Source organism: Crocuta crocuta, unplaced genomic scaffold (genome assembly GCF_008692635.1).
Source record: "Crocuta crocuta isolate KB4526 unplaced genomic scaffold, BGI_CrCroc_1.0 scaffold271, whole genome shotgun sequence".
NCBI lineage: Eukaryota > Metazoa > Chordata > Mammalia > Carnivora > Hyaenidae > Crocuta > Crocuta crocuta.
The window spans coordinates 6,522,307-6,531,164 of NW_027527824.1; the positions used below are offsets into that span (position 1 = coordinate 6,522,307).

The following is an 8,858-nucleotide window of genomic DNA, read 5'->3' on the forward strand; positions in this document are numbered from 1 at the left end:
GCCCTCCTCGGGCCCCAACACCAGCAGCAGCGCCCCCACTTCCGGTTCCCCTGCCACTCAAGCAAATGGCTTCCGGAAGTCCCGCCTCATCCTGCGCGGCCTCGGCGTGGCTGCCCGCTTTCCCTCCCTGTGGGCGCTCACCGCTAGCGCCCAGGTGTCCTGCCACGCCCCGCGAGGTTCCCTGCATTGTTCTCCGTCCTGCCCTCTTTTTGCTCGTAGTCTGCACAAGGTGGGCCTGTATCTTTCCTCCAGCTGCATTCCCTCCATCCTGTGTTCATGTCGCCTCGGAGTGGAGATGGCTTTTGGGACAATGTGGCGTGACCTCACACTGACGCCATTCCTTTCCCACCCAGCCAGCCTGGCTTCTTTCTCCACCCTGTGGAATAACCCAGATTGGTGCAAGTGAGAGGGAAATAGGGCCCCGAGGTTAATGAGACAGTCTGCTACATTATGAGTGGGATTTCTATTTCTGTGATGTCTATACGGATCTGGGGCGACCGCCTCTTAAGGTGACACCGTAGGGGGATGGCGCGTTACAGCCCTTAGTTTAACAATCCATACAGTTTAGGGGATGACACACATATACAAAGTCAGCACTGAAAAGAATATATGCTAAATGCTATATAAATACGGGATCTATAAGAGTAGAGAGTCGGGGCGAAAGCTACACAGGCTTATGGCAGGGAAACGTTTGGTAAAGAGCCCTGAGCTGGCCCTTTAAGGATGGATAGACTCCATTCAGACCTGTGCCAAGTAGTAGGTAGAGAGCCTTGCAGCGTTCTGAAATGATAGGGACGGGGTGGGTCATTTTGCTGGACAAAACCTGTTAAGAATAGAAAAAAAAAGTCTGGGGGCCTGAAGTTTCAAGATAAATCCAATTGTTTTCCAGATCATCAGTGTTGTCAAATGATACTAAATTCATCAGGCATGTGTAATACAAAATAATTTCGTACTTGTATAGAATGATTCTTACGTTGTTAATTTACCTTTCTTGCGGGATGTTCACGGACTGCATGGCACACCAGTAGGTATTCAGTAAACGTTTGTCGTTTAAAATGTTTTATTAAAAAGAATTCATGTTTGGAGAACTCAAGAGGCAGCCCAGAAATATATTGATAACAGAAGAGAAACAGCCTGAATTTTTCCCCAGGGATAAATCCAAGGACTCTGACATTTCCCCAGTTGTAACCCTCAACACACTTGAATGTAATTACTGTGATACCCTGTCTTCACTGTTAGAGTGTAAGCTCTGAGGAAGCAGGGACTGTGTCCTGTGGATTCCCAGCACCTGGCATAGCGCCTCATCCATATCAGATTTTAAATACTACTGAATGAGGAGTGAATGATCAAGGATTGAATTTATGCCTGTGTGGAACCCATGGCCTATCTTTTAACTTTTTTGTTTTCAACTTTTTAGTTAAAAAACAAATAAGGGTGGTGTACCCCTAGGAAATGCCAGTTCTAGTGTAAATGAATTTCTGCAAATATTTAAATACCTTTGTGGCTCAGGAAGTGCTTAGTGTTTTGGCAAAAATCTCAGTCACTGAACCTTGAAATCTATGAAGAGTTTGTCTCTTGAGTTTGTCTGTTTTAGTTTTCTAAATAAATCATTTTCTTTTTTTTTTTAAACATTTATTTACTTTTGAGAGACAGAGAGAGACAGAGCACGAGCAGGGGAGTGGCAGCGAGAGATAGAGACACAGAATCTGAAGCAGGCTCCAGGCTCTGAGCTGTCAGCACAGAGCACAACGTGGGGCTTGAAGCCACCAACTGTGAGATCAGGACCTGAGCTGAAGCAGGACGCTCAACCTGAGCCATTCAGGTGCCCCTCTAAATAAATACTTTTCAAAAATAGTCAGGCACTATAGTAGAAAGGAGTATGAACTGGGCTTCAGGCTACTTCTTGCTCCTAGCTACTGCTATTTTACTTCTTTTTTTTTTTATAGTTTATTTTTGAGACAGAGACAGAACATGAGCTGGGGAGGGGGCAGAGAGAGAGAGGGAGACAGAATCTGAAGCAGGCTTCAGGTTCTGAGCTGCCAGCACAGAACCCTATGTGGGGCTCGAACCCACGAACCGTGAGATCATGACCTGAGCCGAAGTTGAACGCCTAACTGACTGAGCCACCCAGGTGCCCCTGCTATTTTACTTCTTGAAGCCTTTGTTTCTTAGTCCATAAGATAAAAAAGATGGACTAGATGATTGCTAAGGTCCTTTCTAGCTCTAAATTTCCATCCTTCTCCCAGTTACGTGTAGGAACACAATTCTGGTGACACACATCCTATCTCACTCCTCACTTCCCACACACAACCTCCCCTTCCCCCAGGGTCCCATTCGGAATCTGTGTTTTCCACACAGTCCCAGTTGGTGATAGGTAAAAACAACTTTTCTGACTATGAGACAGATTGACTGAAAACTATCAGGAGGGCTTGCACTTCAAGTTGTTTTTTCTATTAATGATTAGGGGTTTTATTAATCCATCCAGATTCTTTTTTTTTTTAATTTTTTAAGAGAGAGAGAGAGAGAGAGAGCGCACACAAACATGGGAGAGGAGCAGAAGGAGAGGGAGAGAGAATCCCAGGCAGGCTCTGTGCTCAGCTCAGAGCCAGACACAGGGCTCAATCTCGTGACTGCTCTGTCTCGACCTGAGCTGAAATTGAGTGGACGTTCAACCTACAGAGCCACCCAGGTGCCCTCATTCAGATTCTTTAGTGTGTTTTCCCTCGTGATTAAATGCCACCCTAAAGAGAGAAAAGCTATAAATCCTGACAAAATGTCTGTGGACTGACTGTAGTCATGAAGTGGGCAAAAGTAAAAGTGATCTGACGTAAACTTAGGCCTTTGAGAATGAGCAGTGTCAAGATACTACCCAAGTGGCCTGGAATTTAGGAGACTGCTTGGCATTTCATCACTTACAGTAATGAAACTGGGAAGTTTCAGAGGACCTGGCATTTCAGACGTGGAAAGAGGGCAGAAAAGCTATGTGGACTGAGAATGGACACATGGTATGTATTCAGGGAATTTCTGTGGGTTGAACCCAAGATCAGATGGTTTATAAAAGAGTTTCAAAGTGTTGTTTATTGTTAAAACAACACTAAGAAACGTTTTGACAGGAGAAAAGTTCACTTACTTACAACCTCACAAATAAACATACTCATATGTGTTTGCCTCGATAACCATATATTCAATAAATATTTCTTAATTTTAAAATCTCGGGGCAGGCCAAATTTTGTTAGAAATACAGTAAAGAACATATAGTATTATAACAATGTTTTTGTTTCTACCACTGATAATTGTTCATTTCTCATAATCCTATTTTTGTAAACACTATGTTTTATATAATTACAAACTCATGGATTGAAACACATTTGATGTGCAATTCCACTGCAATTATTAAGCTTATTAATAACCAGATTTGCCTAATCTTTAGGAGGTAAGACCCTATTCAAGTTGCCTGAGTCATTTTGACATGACCAAACATTGATTTGCTTCCTGCCACATTAGTTTTTTGCCTCTTCTACAGTTTCATAGAAATAGAATTATACAGTAGGCACTGGTTTGTTTCTGGCTTCTTTCATTTAACATGATATTTTTGAGACTCACCTGTGTTGTGTATCAGTAGTTCATTCCTTTTTATTGCCAAATAGTATTTTGTTATATGGATATTCCACAATTTGTTTATCTAGTCAATTGTTAAGGAACATTTGGTTTCTGGTTTTGCTAACTATGAATAAAACTAAGATGAAGGTACATGTAGAAGCCTTTGTATGGATATGTGTTTTCACTTTTTATGGATAAGCATCTAGGAATGGAATTGCTAGTTATGTGGCAAGTACATTTCCATTTTATGAAACTGACCAACTGCTTTGCAAGGTGGTTTGCCAGAGTGCCTGGCTGGCTGAGTTGGTAGAGCATGTGACTTTACTCCTGGGGTTGTGAGTTTGAGCCCCACGTTGGGTATAGAAATTAGCAAGAAATAAACTTACAAAAAAGTGGTTTACCATTTTATACCCCCACAAGCAGTGTGTGAGAGTTCCAGTTGCTCTAGATCCTTGACAATGCATGGTATTGTCAATTTCTTTTATTGTTCATTTGTTTTTGAGAGAAAGTGCCTGCGTCTGCAAGCGGGGGAGGGGCAAAGAGAGAGGGAGACAGAGGATCCCAAGTAGACTCTGTGCTGTGAAGCAGACAGCCCCATGTGGGGCTCAGGGGCTCAAATTCACAAATTGCCAGATCATGACCTGAGCTGAAGTCGGATACTTGACTGACTGAGCCATCCAGGCACCCCGGTATTGTCGATCTTTTAAAAGTTAGCCATTATAGTGGATATGTTGTGATATCTCATTATGATTTTTTTTTCTTTACAGTTTATTGTCAAATTAGTTTCCACATAACACCCAGTGCTCATCCCCATAAGTGCCCTCCNATTCTGAATACAAGTTCTTTGTATAATATATGTATTTCAAACATTTTTCTCCCAATCTAGAGCTTGAGTTTTCTTTATTATTATTTATGTTAATTTCAGTACAGTTAACATACAATGTTTTATTCATTTCAGGTGTGCAATACAGTGATTCAACAATTCTATACATTTCTCCGTGCTCATCGAGGTAACTGTAGAGTTATAATTTTTTTAAACTCTCTTATTTATTTATTTATTTATTCATTTATTTCTTTTTGAGATAGAGGGAGAGTGCAGGAGAGACAAAAGAGGGAGAGGGAGAGAGAAAAATCCAAAGCCAACTCCACTCTGTCAGCACAAAGCCAGATGCAGGGCTCAAACTCACAAACTGTGAGACACAGTCTGACACTTATCCAACTGAGCTTCCCAGGCACCCCTGGAGTTTTCATTTTTAAAATAGTATCTTTCAAAGAGCAGAAGTTTTTAACTTTAATAAAATACAATTGATCTTTTTTTTTTCCATTCATGGTTTCTGCTTTTTGTGTCCTATTTAGGAAATATTTGCCTACCATTGGTTACAATGAATTTCTTTTGTTTTCTTCTAGAAGTTTTATAAGTAGCTTTTACATTTCAGAGAGCAACCCTTTTAAAGGTAATTTTGAGGGGCACCTGGGTGGCTCAGTTGATTGGGCACCTGACTTTGGCTAAGGTCATGATCTCACAACTCATGAGTTCAAGCTGTGCTGACAGCTCAGAGCCTGGAGCCTGCTTCTGACTCTGTCTCTGTCTCTGTCTGCCCTCCCCTGCTCACATTCTCTCTCTCTCAAATATAAACATTAATAAAAAATTAAAGGTAATTTTTGTGTGTGGTGTAAAGTGAAAGACAAAACTGTTTTGCATTTGTTCCAGCCCTATTTGTTGAAAAGACTTTTCTCCACTGAATTATCTTGGCCCCTTTGTTGAAGACAATTGACTATGTGTGGGTCAATTTCAAATTGTATATTTTGTTCCATCGATCTACCGTGTATCTACCTTTACACCAATAGCAAATTGTCTTAATTGCCATAACCATATGGTAACTCCTGAAATCAGATAGTGTTAAGTCTTCCAACTATCTTCTTTTTCAAAATTGTTTTGACTGTTCTAGGCCTTTTGCATATCCATATAATTTTTTTTAAGTAGGCTCCGTGCCCAACGCAGGGCTCAAGCCCACAACCTCGGGATCAAGACCCTAGCTGAGATCATGAGTTGGACACTTGACAGACTGAACTACCCAGGTACGCAGATGTCCATATACATTTTAGAATGAGATCACTGATTTCTACAAAAGGTCTTTTGAAATTCTGATGGAGGTGAATTGAACCTGTATATCAGGTTGGGGAATTAAGTCCTTGACAACAATGAGCTTTCTGATTGATGAATTAAAAAATAATTTTTGTCTAATGTTTATTTTTGAGAGAGAGAAGCAAAGAGAGGGAGACACAGAAGCTGAAGCAGACTCCAGGCTCTGAGCTATCAGCACAGAGCCCGAAGCAGGGGCTCAAGCCCATGAACCTTGAGATCATGACCTGAGCTGAAGTCATACGCTTAACTAACTGAGCCACCCAGGCGCCCCGATGAATTTTTTAAGTTTATTTATTTGTTTTGAGAGAGAGAGAGAAAGAGTATGAGTCAGGGAGGAACAGAGGGGGAGAGAGAGAGAGAGAGAAAGAGAGAGAGAGAGAGAGAGAGAGAGAATCCCAAAAAGGCTTTGCACTGTCAGCGCAGAGCCCTATGTGGGGCTCAAACCCATGAACTGTGAGATCATGACCTGAGCCAAAGTCAGACGCTTAACTAACAGTCAGCCAGGTGCCCCTGATGGATGAATATTGTTTACTGTGCCATTATTTTAATTCTTCTTAAATTTCTCTCGGCAATATTTTGTAGCTTGTAGGGTGCAGATTCATGTATTTGATGTTTATCCTTAAGTATATAAAATATATCCTTGACATTCCTGAGAAAATTTTCTTGATTTTTGAGAACTCTCCATTTTTGAGAACCCCGTAATAGTATATAATTTTCTGATGAAGGGTTCTTGAAGATTTTTTCTAAGTTCTTATTTATTTATTTATTTTGAGAGAGGGAGAAGAAGAGCACAAGCAGGTAATGGACAGAGTGGGAGGGAGAGAGAGAGAGTCCCAGGCACATTCCTGATATGAGCTAAAACCAAGAGTCAGATGCTCAACTGACTGAGCCACCCAGGAGCCCCCTTGAAGATTTTAAGTAATCACTTAATCTCTATAACACAATGTTTAAGGAGGGGTGAGGGACCCCAATGCCAGGCTGAAATGCACACCCTATCTAAGCATCTGGGCCTAGCTTTCCAGCTTTCCGGCTAAGTGCTTTGTTTTCATTGCTCATCAACCTTGAAGATAGTTCCATTCAAATTTACACCTTATTAAAATTACAAATCTGTATATCATGGATTTTCAGGCTCTCTCTCAAGATAAAAGCCCAAATTCTGAATGCCAAGAGAACATGGATATTTCTACCGTAATGTGCAGCTCCCTCTTTTAACCCTTTGTTACAAGCCTCTTTCCTTAATTCAATACGAGTTCTAGGCCAGGAGCATTGTCTCATTTCTCCTTATAACCCCAGTGCCAGAAAGTGCCTGACATAATAAATATTATTTGGTAAATGATGGATGAATAGAGTCAAGGTCGATTTTCAGGCCTCAAGAAAAGAGAGCATAAAAGCTGAGGGGAGATGCTGGAATTGAAGTCAGGAATAGGACTCAGCAACAGGAATCCTAAAAGACTGGCAATGCAGTGTGGGAAGGTGAAACTCAGGAGTTCATCTGGCATTGTTCAGCTTAATTCTGGATGATAGTGTCTTGCATCTTCTCATATGCTTTAAAAGCTGGACGCTTTTCACATGTACCCCAATGTTCATAGCAGCACTCTCAACAATAGCCAAAACATGGAAAGAGCCTAAGTGTCCATCAACGGACGAATGGATCAAGAAGATGTGGTTCATCTATACCATGGAATACTCCATGGCAATGAGAAAGAATGAAATCTGGCCATGTGTAGCAACATGGATAGACGTTGAGGGTGTTATGCTGAGTGAAATAAATCAGGCAGAGAAGGACAAATATCATATGTTTTCACGTATAGGAGGATTAGGAGGAACTTAACGGAGGACTGTGGGGGAGAAGAAGGGGGGAAATAGTGGGGGAGAGGGAAAGAGGCAAACCATGAGAGATTCTTGAATGCTGAGAACAAACTGAGGACTGATAGGTGTGGGGGAGGAGAGGGGGGAAGGGCATGGAGGAGGGCACTTATGGGGATGAGCACTGGGTGTTATATGGAAACCAACTTGACAATAAACTATTTGTAAAAACAAAAACAAACAAAAACAAAAACAAAACCTGGACGCTCTTATGGGTGCCTGAGTAGCTCAGTCAGTTGAGCATCTGACTCTTGATTTTGTCTCAGGTCATGATCCCAGGGCCATGGGATCTGGAGCCCGATTAAGATTCACGCTCTCTCTCAATCTCTCTCTCTCTGCTTCTCTCCCCCACTCACTCGCTCCCTCTCTCTCAAAAAAACCACTTTTTTTTTAATCTGGATACTTTTTTTGGCGGGGGGGGGAGAGCATGCAAGTGAGTAAGGGACAGAGAGAGAGAGAGAGGGAGAGAGAGAGAAGAGGGGCTCACTCAAAGGAGAGCTCATGTTTTTACCCAAAGCAGAGCTCAAGCTCACCTCTTGTGGGACTTGAACTCAGGAACTGTGAGATCATGACTTGAGCCGAAGTCAGATGCTTAATGACTGAGCCACCCTGGTGCCCCAAAAGCTGGATACCCTTTTTTTGTTTTGTTTTGTTTTTTTGGGGGGGGGTTGTTTTAATTTATTTATTTTAAAATTAACATCCAAGTTAGTTAGCATATAGTGCAACAATGATTTCAGGAGTAGAGTCCTTAATGCCCCTTACTTATTTAGCCCATCTCCCCTGCCACAACCCCTCTAGCAACCCTCTGTTTCTTCTCCATATTTAAGAGTCTTTTATATTTTGTACCCCTCCCTGTTTTTATATTATTTTTGCTTCTCTTCTATTATGTTCATCTGTTTTGTATCTTAAATTCCACATATGAGTGAAGTCATATGATATTTGTTTCTCTGACTAATTTCGCTTAGCATAGCACCCTCTAGTTCCATCCATGTAGTTGCAAGTGGCAAGATTTCATTCTTTTTGATTGCCAAGTAATATTCTATTGTGTATTTATCACATCTTCTTTATCCATTCCTCCATCGATGGACATTTGGGCTCTTTCCATACTTTGGCTATTGTCGATAGTGCTGCAATAAACATTAGGGCACATATGTCTCTTTGAAACAGCACACCTGAATCCCTTGGGGAAATACCTAGTAGTGCAATTGCTGGGTTGTAAGATAGTTCTATTTTTAGTTTTTTGAGG

The 8,858-nt window shown here is 41.5% G+C and overlaps 1 long non-coding RNA gene across 1 annotated transcript; it reads left to right on the top strand.

Moving 5' to 3' along the window:
• The first annotated feature begins 148 nt into the window (after positions 1-148).
• LOC144243138 (uncharacterized) lies at positions 149-5,634 on the top strand. The gene is made up of 3 exons (XR_013338547.1): positions 149-229; positions 4,559-4,610; positions 5,585-5,634. It is a non-coding gene; the product is annotated as an uncharacterized LOC144243138 (long non-coding RNA).
• Positions 5,635-8,858: the final 3,224 nt, after the last annotated feature.